Source organism: Ambystoma mexicanum, unplaced genomic scaffold (assembly GCF_040938575.1).
Source record: "Ambystoma mexicanum isolate Mex_15411 unplaced genomic scaffold, UKY_AmexF1_1 Mex_scaf1, whole genome shotgun sequence".
Taxonomy (NCBI): Eukaryota; Metazoa; Chordata; class Amphibia; order Caudata; family Ambystomatidae; genus Ambystoma; species Ambystoma mexicanum.
Window position 1 is genome coordinate 2860004 of NW_027182324.1, and position 12558 is coordinate 2872561.

The 12558-nt window shown below is 41.0% G+C and overlaps 13 non-coding genes across 13 annotated transcripts; all 13 read left to right on the forward strand.

Moving 5' to 3' along the window:
- Positions 1 to 45: 45 nt before the first annotated feature.
- Positions 46 to 119, forward strand: TRNAT-AGU (transfer RNA threonine (anticodon AGU)). Its single transcript has one exon. It is a non-coding gene; the product is annotated as a tRNA-Thr (tRNA).
- Positions 120 to 886: 767 nt separating this feature from the next.
- TRNAT-AGU (transfer RNA threonine (anticodon AGU)) lies at positions 887 to 960 on the forward strand. The gene has a single exon. It is a non-coding gene; the product is annotated as a tRNA-Thr (tRNA).
- A 767-nt stretch (positions 961 to 1727) lies between these two features.
- TRNAT-AGU (transfer RNA threonine (anticodon AGU)) lies at positions 1728 to 1801 on the forward strand. The gene has a single exon. It is a non-coding gene; the product is annotated as a tRNA-Thr (tRNA).
- Positions 1802 to 2568: 767 nt separating this feature from the next.
- On the forward strand, positions 2569 to 2642 carry TRNAI-AAU (transfer RNA isoleucine (anticodon AAU)). The gene has a single exon. It is a non-coding gene; the product is annotated as a tRNA-Ile (tRNA).
- A 767-nt stretch (positions 2643 to 3409) lies between these two features.
- On the forward strand, positions 3410 to 3483 carry TRNAT-AGU (transfer RNA threonine (anticodon AGU)). The gene has a single exon. It is a non-coding gene; the product is annotated as a tRNA-Thr (tRNA).
- A 768-nt stretch (positions 3484 to 4251) lies between these two features.
- Positions 4252 to 4325, forward strand: TRNAT-UGU (transfer RNA threonine (anticodon UGU)). Its single transcript has one exon. It is a non-coding gene; the product is annotated as a tRNA-Thr (tRNA).
- Positions 4326 to 5092: 767 nt separating this feature from the next.
- On the forward strand, positions 5093 to 5166 carry TRNAT-AGU (transfer RNA threonine (anticodon AGU)). The gene has a single exon. It is a non-coding gene; the product is annotated as a tRNA-Thr (tRNA).
- A 1605-nt stretch (positions 5167 to 6771) lies between these two features.
- Positions 6772 to 6845, forward strand: TRNAT-UGU (transfer RNA threonine (anticodon UGU)). Its single transcript has one exon. It is a non-coding gene; the product is annotated as a tRNA-Thr (tRNA).
- Positions 6846 to 7612: 767 nt separating this feature from the next.
- On the forward strand, positions 7613 to 7686 carry TRNAT-AGU (transfer RNA threonine (anticodon AGU)). The gene has a single exon. It is a non-coding gene; the product is annotated as a tRNA-Thr (tRNA).
- Positions 7687 to 8451: 765 nt separating this feature from the next.
- TRNAT-AGU (transfer RNA threonine (anticodon AGU)) lies at positions 8452 to 8525 on the forward strand. Its single transcript has one exon. It is a non-coding gene; the product is annotated as a tRNA-Thr (tRNA).
- Positions 8526 to 10134: 1609 nt separating this feature from the next.
- TRNAT-AGU (transfer RNA threonine (anticodon AGU)) lies at positions 10135 to 10208 on the forward strand. Its single transcript has one exon. It is a non-coding gene; the product is annotated as a tRNA-Thr (tRNA).
- Positions 10209 to 10975: 767 nt separating this feature from the next.
- TRNAT-AGU (transfer RNA threonine (anticodon AGU)) lies at positions 10976 to 11049 on the forward strand. Its single transcript has one exon. It is a non-coding gene; the product is annotated as a tRNA-Thr (tRNA).
- Positions 11050 to 11816: 767 nt separating this feature from the next.
- Positions 11817 to 11890, forward strand: TRNAT-AGU (transfer RNA threonine (anticodon AGU)). Its single transcript has one exon. It is a non-coding gene; the product is annotated as a tRNA-Thr (tRNA).
- Positions 11891 to 12558: the final 668 nt, after the last annotated feature.

The following is a 12558-nucleotide window of genomic DNA, read 5'->3' on the forward strand; positions in this document are numbered from 1 at the left end:
TCTAAATGATTACATGAGGAAGGAAAGGAGACCAGATGCAAAAAAGGTGCTGTGGCTTAGTTGGTTAAAGCGCCTGTCTAGTAAACAGGAGATCCTGAGTTCGAATCTCAGCAGCGCCTGTCTGCTTTTTTTTCGACCAATCTGTCTCCCCAATATTAAAACTTTGTACAAAGATTGCTATTTCATGCTATTTAGAAGCACAGTCAGGCTTGAAATGTTGGCAAAGCCTCCAAGAACTCTGGACTCCACTACCTTAGAGTCATATTGCCCAAGGTTGCGATGCCATCAGAAATAGCACATATTAGAATGAGCAATTCATATTTCCTGCTAAATTTTTTGTAAAAGAAGCAAAGATACGCCTGAACAGGGACTTGAACCCTGGACCCTCAGATTAAAAGTCTGATGCTCTACCGACTGAGCTATCCAGGCACAGGGATCACTGCCCATTTGAAACTTGATTTTCACTCTACAGCACCTCCATACATGGCTACCTCACTGGTCAATAAAGGAAATGAATTACTAGTGCATTACACACATTTTGACACTGGAGACATAACTTTTTTCAGTCATTCCGTATCCAGATATAGAGATTTGCAGCATCTAGGACTTTAATGTTCACCCACTTACGGATTTGAATGTTTTGCCACATTCATGAGTGCAAACTTGCTCCCCAGTAAAGACGAACATGTGCTCCTCAATGCACACACTGGGCAATGCAGTCCACTCTAAATCGACGATTAATGACATGCTCGTTTTGTGCAATGGAGTTTCAGTCAATTGGAAAACATTTTGAAAAGTTATATTGCAACAGAAGCCCAGCCTTAAAAAAGTGGATTTCACTTCTAAATGATTACATGAGGAAGGAAAGGAGACCAGATGCAAAAAAGGTGCTGTGGCTTAGTTGGTTAAAGCGCCTGTCTAGTAAACAGGAGATCCTGAGTTCGAATCTCAGCAGCGCCTGTCTGCTTTTTTTTCGACCAATCTGTCTCCCCAATATTAAAACTTTGTACAAAGATTGCTGTTTCATGCTATTTAGAAGCACAGTCAGGCTTGAAATGTTGGCAAAGCATCCAAGAACTCTGGACTCCACTACCTTAGAGTCATATTGCCCAAGGTTGCGATGCCATCAGAAATAGCACATATTAGAATGAGCAATTCATATTTCCTGCTTAATTTTTTGTAAAAGAAGCAAAGGTACGCCTGAACAGGGACTTGAACCCTGGACCCTCAGATTAAAAGTCTGATGCTCTACCGACTGAGCTATCCAGGCACAAGGATCACTGCCCATTTGAAACTTGATTTTCACTCTACAGCACCTCCATACATGGCTACCTCACTGGTCAATAAAGGAAATGAATTACTAGTGCATTACACACATTTTGACACTGGAGACATAACTTTTTTCAGTCATTCCGTATCCAGATATAGAGATTTGCAGCATCTAGGACTTTAATGTTCACCCACTTACGGATTTGAATGTTTTGCCACATTCATGAGTGCAAACTTGCTCCCCAGTAAAGACGAACATGTGCTCCTCAATGCACACACTGGGCAATGCAGTCCACTCTAAATCGACGATTAATGACATGCTCGTTTTGTGCAATGGAGTTTCAGTCAATTGGAAAACATTTTGAAAAGTTATATTGCAACAGAAGCCCAGCCTTAAAAAAGTGGATTTCACTTCTAAATGATTACATGAGGAAGGAAAGGAGACCAGATGCAAAAAAGGTGCTGTGGCTTAGTTGGTTAAAGCGCCTGTCTAGTAAACAGGAGATCCTGAGTTCGAATCTCAGCAGCGCCTGTCTGCTTTTTTTTCGACCAATCTGTCTCCCCAATATTAAAACTTTGTACAAAGATTGCTGTTTCATGCTATTTAGAAGCACAGTCAGGCTTGAAATGTTGGCAAAGCATCCAAGAACTCTGGACTCCACTACCTTAGAGTCATATTGCCCAAGGTTGCGATGCCATCAGAAATAGCACATATTAGAATGAGCAATTCATATTTCCTGCTTAATTTTTTGTAAAAGAAGCAAAGGTACGCCTGAACAGGGACTTGAACCCTGGACCCTCAGATTAAAAGTCTGATGCTCTACCGACTGAGCTATCCAGGCACAAGGATCACTGCCCATTTGAAACTTGATTTTCACTCTACAGCACCTCCATACATGGCTACCTCACTGGTCAATAAAGGAAATGAATTACTAGTGCATTACACACATTTTGACACTGGAGACATAACTTTTTTCAGTCATTCCGTATCCAGATATAGAGATTTGCAGCATCTAGGACTTTAATGTTCACCCACTTACGGATTTGAATGTTTTGCCACATTCATGAGTGCAAACTTGCTCCCCAGTAAAGACGAACATGTGCTCCTCAATGCACACACTGGGCAATGCAGTCCACTCTAAATCGACGATTAATGACATGCTCGTTTTGTGCAATGGAGTTTCAGTCAATTGGAAAACATTTTGAAAAGTTATATTGCAACAGAAGCCCAGCCTTAAAAAAGTGGATTTCACTTCTAAATGATTACATGAGGAAGGAAAGGAGACCAGATGCAAAAAAGGTGCTGTGGCTTAGTTGGTTAAAGCGCCTGTCTAATAAACAGGAGATCCTGAGTTCGAATCTCAGCAGCGCCTGTCTGCTTTTTTTTCGACCAATCTGTCTCCCCAATATTAAAACTTTGTACAAAGATTGCTATTTCATGCTATTTAGAAGCACAGTCAGGCTTGAAATGTTGGCAAAGCATCCAAGAACTCTGGACTCCACTACCTTAGAATCATATTGCCCAAGGTTGCGATGCCATCAGAAATAGCACATATTAGAATGTGCAATTCATATTTCCTGCTTAATTTTTTGTAAAAGAAGCAAAGGTACGCCTGAACAGGGACTTGAACCCTGGACCCTCAGATTAAAAGTCTGATGCTCTACCGACTGAGCTATCCAGGCACAAGGATCACTGCCCATTTGAAACTTGATTTTCACTCTACAGCACCTCCATACATGGCTACCTCACTGGTCAATAAAGGAAATGAATTACTAGTGCATTACACACATTTTGACACTGGAGACATAACTTTTTTCAGTCATTCCGTATCCAGATATAGAGATTTGCAGCATCTAGGACTTTAATGTTCACCCACTTACGGATTTGAATGTTTTGCCACATTCATGAGTGCAAACTTGCTCCCCAGTAAAGACGAACATGTGCTCCTCAATGCACACACTGGGCAATGCAGTCCACTCTAAATCGACGATTAATGACATGCTCGTTTTGTGCAATGGAGTTTCAGTCAATTGGAAAACATTTTGAAAAGTTATATTGCAACAGAAGCCCAGCCTTAAAAAAGTGGATTTCACTTCTAAATGATTACATGAGGAAGGAAAGGAGACCAGATGCAAAAAAGGTGCTGTGGCTTAGTTGGTTAAAGCGCCTGTCTAGTAAACAGGAGATCCTGAGTTCGAATCTCAGCAGCGCCTGTCTGCTTTTTTTTCGACCAATCTGTCTCCCCAATATTAAAACTTTGTACAAAGATTGCTATTTCATGCTATTTAGAAGCACAGTCAGGCTTGAAATGTTGGCAAAGCATCCAAGAACTCTGGACTCCACTACCTTAGAATCATATTGCCCAAGGTTGCGATGCCATCAGAAATAGCACATATTAGAATGAGCAATTCATATTTCCTGCTTAATTTTTTGTAAAAGAAGCAAAGGTACGCCTGAACAGGGACTTGAACCCTGGACCCTCAGATTAAAAGTCTGATGCTCTACCGACTGAGCTATCCAGGCACAAGGATCACTGCCCATTTGAAACTTGATTTTCACTCTACAGCACCTCCATACATGGCTACCTCACTGGTCAATAAAGGAAATGAATTACTAGTGCATTACACACATTTTGACACTGGAGACATAACTTTTTTCAGTCATTCCGTATCCAGATATAGAGATTTGCAGCATCTAGGACTTTAATGTTCACCCACTTACGGATTTGAATGTTTTGCCACATTCATGAGTGCAAAATTGCTCCCCAGTAAAGGCGAACATGTGCTCCTCAATACACACACTGGGCAATGCAGTCCACTCTAAATCAACGATTAATGACATGCTCGTTTTGTGCAATGGAGTTTCAGTCAATTGGAAAACATTTTGTAAAGTTATATTGCAACAGAAGCCCAGCCTTAAAAAAAGTGGATTTCACTTCTAAATGATTACATGAGGAAGGACAGGAGATCAGATGCAAAAGAGGTGCTGTGGCTTAGTTGGTTAAAGCGCCTGTCTTGTAAACTGGAGATCCTGAGTTCGAACCTCAGCAGCGCCTGTCTGCTTTTTTTTCGACCAATCTGTCTCCCCAATATTAAAACTTTGTACAAAGATTGTTATTTCATGCTATTTAGAAGCACAGTCAGGCTTGAAATGTTGGCAAAGCATCCAAGAATTCTGGACTCCACTACCTTAGAGTCATATTGCCCAAGGTTGCGATGCCATCAGAAATAGCACATATTAGAATGAGCAATTCATATTTCCTGCTAAATTTTTTGTAAAAGAAGCAAAGATACACCTGAACAGGGACTTGAACCCTGGACCCTCAGATTAAAAGTCTGATGCTCTACCGACTGAGCTATCCAGGCACAGGGATCACTGCCCATTTGAAACTTGATCTTCACTCTACAGCACCTCCATACATGGCTACCTCACTGGTCAATAAAGGAAATGAATTACTAGTGCATTACACACATTTTGACACTGGAGACATAACTTTTTTCAGTCATTCCGTATCCAGATATAGAGATTTGCAGCATCTAGGACTTTAATGTTCACCCACTTACGGATTTGAATGTTTTGCCACATTAATGAGTGCAAACTTGCTCCCCAGTAAAGACGAACATGTGCTCCTCAATGCACACACTGGGCAATGCAGTCCACTCTAAATCGACGATTAATGACATGCTCGTTTTGTGCAATGGAGTTTCAGTCAATTGGAAAACATTTTGAAAAGTTATATTGCAACAGAAGCCCAGCCTTAAAAAAGTGGATTTCACTTCTAAATGATTACATGAGGAAGGAAAGGAGACCAGATGCAAAAAAGGTGCTGTGGCTTAGTTGGTTAAAGCGCCTGTCTAGTAAACAGGAGATCCTGAGTTCGAATCTCAGCAGCGCCTGTCTGCTTTTTTTCGACCAATCTGTCTCCCCAATATTAAAACTTTGTACAAAGATTGCTATTTCATGCTATTTAGAAGCACAGTCAGGCTTGATATGTTGGCAAAGCATCCAAGAACTCTGGACTCCACTACCTTAGAGTCATATTGCCCAAGGTTGCGATGCCATCAGAAATAGCACATATTAGAATGAGCAATTCATATTTCCTGCTTAATTTTTTGTAAAAGAAGCAAAGGTACGCCTGAACAGGGACTTGAACCCTGGACCCTCAGATTAAAAGTCTGATGCTCTACCGACTGAGCTATCCAGGCACAGGGATCACTGCCATTTGAAACTTGATTTTCACTCTACAGCACCTCCATACATGGCTACCTCACTGGTCAATAAAGGAAATGAATTACTAGTGCATTACACACATTTTGACACTGGAGACATAACTTTTTTCAGTCATTCCGTATCCAGATATAGAGATTTGCAGCATCTAGGACTTTAATGTTCACCCACTTACGGATTTGAATGTTTTGCCACATTCATGAGTGCAAACTTGCTCCCCAGTAAAGACGAACATGTGCTCCTCAATGCACACACTGGGCAATGCAGTCCACTCTAAATCGACGATTAATGACATGCTCGTTTTGTGCAATGGAGTTTCAGTCAATTGGAAAACATTTTGAAAAGTTATATTGCAACAGAAGCCCAGCCTTAAAAAAGTGGATTTCACTTCTAAATGATTACATGAGGAAGGAAAGGAGACCAGATGCAAAAAATGTGCTGTGGCTTAGTTGGTTAAAGTGCCTGTCTAGTAAACAGGAGATCCTGAGTTCGAATCTCAGCAGCGCCTGTCTGCTTTTTTTCGACCAATCTGTCTCCCCAATATTAAAACTTTGTACAAAGATTGCTATTTCATGCTATTTAGAAGCACAGTCAGGCTTGATATGTTGGCAAAGCATCCAAGAACTCTGGACTCCACTACCTTAGAGTCATATTGCCCAAGGTTGCGATGCCATCAGAAATAGCACATATTAGAATGAGCAATTCATATTTCCTGCTTAATTTTTTGTAAAAGAAGCAAAGGTACGCCTGAACAGGGACTTGAACCCTGGACCCTCAGATTAAAAGTCTGATGCTCTACCGACTGAGCTATCCAGGCAGATGGATCACTGCCATTTGAAACTTGATTTTCACTCTACAGCACCTCCATACATGGCTACCTCACTGGTCAATAAAGGAAATGAATTACTAGTGCATTACACACATTTTGACACTGGAGACATAACTTTTTTCAGTCATTCCGTATCCAGATATAGAGATTTGCAGCATCTAGGACTTTAATGTTCACCCACTTACGGATTTGAATGTTTTGCCACATTCATGAGTGCAAACTTGCTCCCCAGTAAAGACGAACATGTGCTCCTCAATGCACACACTGGGCAATGCAGTCCACTCTAAATCGACGATTAATGACATGCTCGTTTTGTGCAATGGAGTTTCAGTCAATTGGAAAACATTTTGTAAAGTTATATTGCAACAGAAGCCCAGCCTTAAAAAAAGTGGATTTCACTTCTAAATGATTACATGAGGAAGGACAGGAGATCAGATGCAAAAGAGGTGCTGTGGCTTAGTTGGTTAAAGCGCCTGTCTTGTAAACAGGAGATCCTGAGTTCGAATCTCAGCAGCGCCTGTCTGCTTTTTTTTCGACCAATCTGTCTCCCCAATATTAAAACTTTGTACAAAGATTGTTACTTCATGCTATTTAGAAGCACAGTCAGGCTTGAAACGTTGGCAAAGCATCCATGAATTCTGGACTCCACTACCTTAGAGTCATATTGCCCAAGGTTGCGATGCCATCAGAAATAGCACATATTAGAATGAGCAATTCATATTTCCTGCTAAATTTTTTGTAAAAGAAGCAAAGATACGCCTGAACAGGGACTTGAACCCTGGACCCTCAGATTAAAAGTCTGATGCTCTACCGACTGAGCTATCCAGGCACAGGGATCACTGCCCATTTGAAACTTGATTTTCACTCTACAGCACCTCCATACATGGCTACCTCACTGGTCAATAAAGGAAATGAATTACTAGTGCATTACACACATTTTGACACTGGAGACATAACTTTTTTCAGTCATTCCGTATCCAGATATAGAGATTTGCAGCATCTAGGACTTTAATGTTCACCCACTTACGGATTTGAATGTTTTGCCACATTCATGAGTGCAAACTTGCTCCCCAGTAAAGACGAACATGTGCTCCTCAATGCACACACTGGGCAATGCAGTCCACTCTAAATCGACGATTAATGACATGCTCGTTTTGTGCAATGGAGTTTCAGTCAATTGGAAAACATTTTGAAAAGTTATATTGCAACAGAAGCCCAGCCTTAAAAAAGTGGATTTCACTTCTAAATGATTACATGAGGAAGGAAAGGAGACCAGATGCAAAAAAGGTGCTGTGGCTTAGTTGGTTAAAGCGCCTGTCTAGTAAACAGGAGATCCTGAGTTCGAATCTCAGCAGCGCCTGTCTGCTTTTTTTCGACCAATCTGTCTCCCCAATATTAAAACTTTGTACAAAGATTGCTATTTCATGCTATTTAGAAGCACAGTCAGGCTTGATATGTTGGCAAAGCATCCAAGAACTCTGGACTCCACTACCTTAGAGTCATATTGCCCAAGGTTGCGATGCCATCAGAAATAGCACATATTAGAATGAGCAATTCATATTTCCTGCTTAATTTTTTGTAAAAGAAGCAAAGGTACGCCTGAACAGGGACTTGAACCCTGGACCCTCAGATTAAAAGTCTGATGCCCTACCCACTGAGCTATCCAGGCAGATGGATCACTGCCATTTGAAACTTGATTTTCACTCTACAGCACCTCCATACATGGCTACCTCACTGGTCAATAAAGGAAATGAATTACTAGTGCATTACACACATTTTGACACTGGAGACATAACTTTTTTCAGTCATTCCGTATCCAGATATAGAGATTTGCAGCATCTAGGACTTTAATGTTCACCCACTTACGGATTTGAATGTTTTGCCACATTCATGAGTGCAAACTTGCTCCCCAGTAAAGACGAACATGTGCTCCTCAATGCACACACTGGGCAATGCAGTCCACTCTAAATCGACGATTAATGACATGCTCGTTTTGTGCAATGGAGTTTCAGTCAATTGGAAAACATTTTGAAAAGTTATATTGCAACAGAAGCCCAGCCTTAAAAAAGTGGATTTCACTTCTAAATGATTACATGAGGAAGGAAAGGAGACCAGATGCAAAAAGGGTGCTGTGGCTTAGTTGGTTAAAGCGCCTGTCTAGTAAACAGGAGATCCTGAGTTCGAATCTCAGCAGCGCCTGTCTGCTTTTTTTTCGACCAATCTGTCTCCCCAATATTAAAACTATGTACAAAGATTGCTATTTCATGCTATTTAGAAGCACAGTGAGGCTTGAAATGTTGGCAAAGCATCCAAGAACTCTGGACTCCACTACCTTAGAGTCATATTGCCCAAGGTTGCGATGCCATCAGAAATAGCACATATTAGAATGAGCAATTCATATTTCCTGCTTAATTTTTTGTAAAAGAAGCAAAGGTACGCCTGAACAGGGACTTGAACCCTGGACCCTCAGATTAAAAATCTGATGCTCTACCGACTGAGCTATCCAGGCACAGGGATCACTGCCCATTTGAAACTTGATTTTCACTCTACAGCACCTCCATACATGGCTACCTCACTGGTCAATAAAGGAAATGAATTACTAGTGCATTACACACATTTTGACACTGGAGACATAACTTTTTTCAGTCATTCCGTATCCAGATATAGAGATTTGCAGCATCTAGGACTTTAATGTTCACCCACTTACGGATTTGAATGTTTTGCCACATTCATGAGTGCAAACTTGCTCCCCAGTAAAGACGAACATGTGCTCCTCAATGCACACACTGGGCAATGCAGTCCACTCTAAATCGACGATTAATGACATGCTCGTTTTGTGCAATGGAGTTTCAGTCAATTGGATAACATTTTGAAAAGTTATATTGCAACAGAAGCCCAGCCTTAAAAAAGTGGATTTCACTTCTGATTGATTACATGAGGAAGGAAAGGAGACCAGATGCAAAAAAGGTGCTGTGGCTTAGTTGGTTAAAGCGCCTGTCTAGTAAACAGGAGATCCTGAGTTTGAATCTCAGCAGCGCCTGTCTGCTTTTTTTTCGACCAATCTGTCTCCCCAATATTAAAACTTTGTACAAAGATTGCTATTTCATGCTATTTAGAAGCACAGTCAGGCTTGAAATGTTGGCAAAGCATCCAAGAACTCTGGACTCCACTACCTTAGAGTCATATTGCCCAAGGTTGCGATGCCATCAGAAACAGCACATATTAGAATGAGCAATTCATATTTCCTGCTTAATTTTTTGTAAAAGAAGCAAAGGTACGCCTGAACAGGGACTTGAACCCTGGACCCTCAGATTAAAAGTCTGATGCTCTACTGACTGAGTTATCCAGGCACAGGGATCACTGCCCATTTGAAACTTGATTTTCACTCTACAGCACCTCCATACATGGCTACCTCACTGGTCAATAAAGGAAATGAATTACTAGTGCATTACACACATTTTGACACTGGAGACATAACTTTTTTCAGTCATTCCGTATCCAGATATAGAGATTTGCAGCATCTAGGACTTTAATGTTCACCCACTTACGGATTTGAATGTTTTGCCACATTCATGAGTGCAAACTTGCTCCCCAGTAAAGGCGAACATGTGCTCCTCAATACACACACTGGGCAATGCAGTCCACTCTAAATCAACGATTAATGACATGCTCGTTTTGTGCAATGGAGTTTCAGTCAATTGGAAAACATTTTGTAAAGTTATATTGCAACAGAAGCCCAGCCTTAAAAAAAGTGGATTTCACTTCTAAATGATTACATGAGGAAGGAAAGGAGATCAGATGCAAAAGAGGTGCTGTGGCTTAGTTGGTTAAAGCGCCTGTCTAGTAAACAGGAGATCCTGAGTTCGAATCTCAGCAGCGCCTGTCTGCTTTTTTTTCGACCAATCTGTCTCCCCAATATTAAAACTTTGTACAAAGATTGCTGTTTCATGCTATTTAGAAGCACAGTCAGGCTTGAAATGTTGGCAAAGCATCCAAGAACTCTGGACTCCACTACCTTAGAGTCATATTGCCCAAGGTTGCGATGCCATCAGAAATAGCACATATTAGAATGAGCAATTCATATTTCCTGCTAAATTTTTTGTAAAAGAAGCAAAGATACGCCTGAACAGGGACTTGAACCCTGGACCCTCAGATTAAAAGTCTGATGCTCTACCGACTGAGCTATCCAGGCACAGGGATCAATGCCCATTTGAAACTTGATTTTCACTCTACAGCACCTCCATACATGGCTACCTCACTGGTCAATAAAGGAAATGAATTACTAGTGCATTACACACATTTTGACACTGGAGACATAACTTTTTTCAGTCATTCCGTATCCAGATATAGAGATTTGCAGCATCTAGGACTTTAATGTTCACCCACTTACGGATTTGAATGTTTTGCCACATTCATGAGTGCAAACTTGCTCCCCAGTAAAGACGAACATGTGCTCCTCAATGCACACACTGGGCAATGCAGTCCACTCTAAATCGACGATTAATGACATGCTCGTTTTGTGCAATGGAGTTTCAGTCAATTGGAAAACATTTTGAAAAGTTATATTGCAACAGAAGCCCAGCCTTAAAAAAGTGGATTTCACTTCTAAATGATTACATGAGGAAGGAAAGGAGACCAGATGCAAAAAAGGTGCTGTGGCTTAGTTGGTTAAAGCGCCTGTCTAGTAAACAGGAGATCCTGAGTTCGAATCTCAGCAGCGCCTGTCTGCTTTTTTTTCGACCAATCTGTCTCCCCAATATTAAAACTTTGTACAAAGATTGCTATTTCATGCTATTTAGAAGCACAGTCAGGCTTGAAATGTTGGCAAAGCCTCCAAGAACTCTGGACTCCACTACCTTAGAGTCATATTGCCCAAGGTTGCGATGCCATCAGAAATAGCACATATTAGAATGAGCAATTCATATTTCCTGATAAATTTTTTGTAAAAGAAGCAAAGATACGCCTAAACAGGGACTTGAACCCTGGACCCTCAGATTAAAAGTCTGATGCTCTACCGACTGAGCTATCCAGGCACAGGGATCACTGCCCATTTGAAACTTGATTTTCACTCTACAGCACCTCCATACATGGCTACCTCACTGGTCAATAAAGGAAATGAATTACTAGTGAATTACACACATTTTGACACTGGAGACATAACTTTTTTCAGTCATTCCGTATCCAGATATAGAGATTTGCAGCATCTAGGACTTTAATGTTCACCCACTTACGGATTTGAATGTTTTGCCACATTCATGAGTGCAAACTTGCTCCCCAGTAAAGACGAACATGTGCTCCTCAATGCACACACTGGGCAATGCAGTCCACTCTAAATCGACGATTAATGACATGCTCGTTTTGTGCAATGGAGTTTCAGTCAATTGGAAAACATTTTGAAAAGTTATATTGCAACAGAAGCCCAGCCTTAAAAAAGTGGATTTCACTTCTAAATGATTACATGAGGAAGGAAAGGAGATCAGATGCAAAAAAGGTGCTGTGGCTTAGTTGGTTAAAGCGCCTGTCTAGTAAACAGGAGATCCTGAGTTCGAATCTCAGCAGCGCCTGTCTGCTTTTTTTTCGACCAATCTGTCTCCCCAATATTAAAACTTTGTACAAAGATTGCTGTTTCATGCTATTTAGAAGCACAGTCAGGCTTGAAATGTTGGCAAAGCATCCAAGAACTCTGGACTCCACTACCTTAGAGTCATATTGCCCAAGGTTGCGATGCCATCAGAAATAGCACATATTAGAATGAGCAATTCATATTTCCTGCTTAATTTTTTGTAAAAGAAGCAAAGGTACGCCTGAACAGGGACTTGAACCCTGGACCCTCAGATTAAAAGTCTGATGCTCTACCGACTGAGCTATCCAGGCACAAGGATCACTGCCCATTTGAAACTTGATTTTCACTCTACAGCACCTCCATACATGGCTACCTCACTGGTCAATAAAGGAAATGAATTACTAGTGCATTACACACATTTTGACACTGGAGACATAACTTTTTTCAGTCATTCCGTATCCAGATATAGAGATTTGCAGCATCTAGGACTTTAATGTTCACCCACTTACGGATTTGAATGTTTTGCCACATTCATGAGTGCAAACTTGCTCCCCAGTAAAGACGAACATGTGCTCCTCAATGCACACACTGGGCAATGCAGTCCACTCTAAATCGACGATTAATGACATGCTCGTTTTGTGCAATGGAGTTTCAGTCAATTGGAAAACA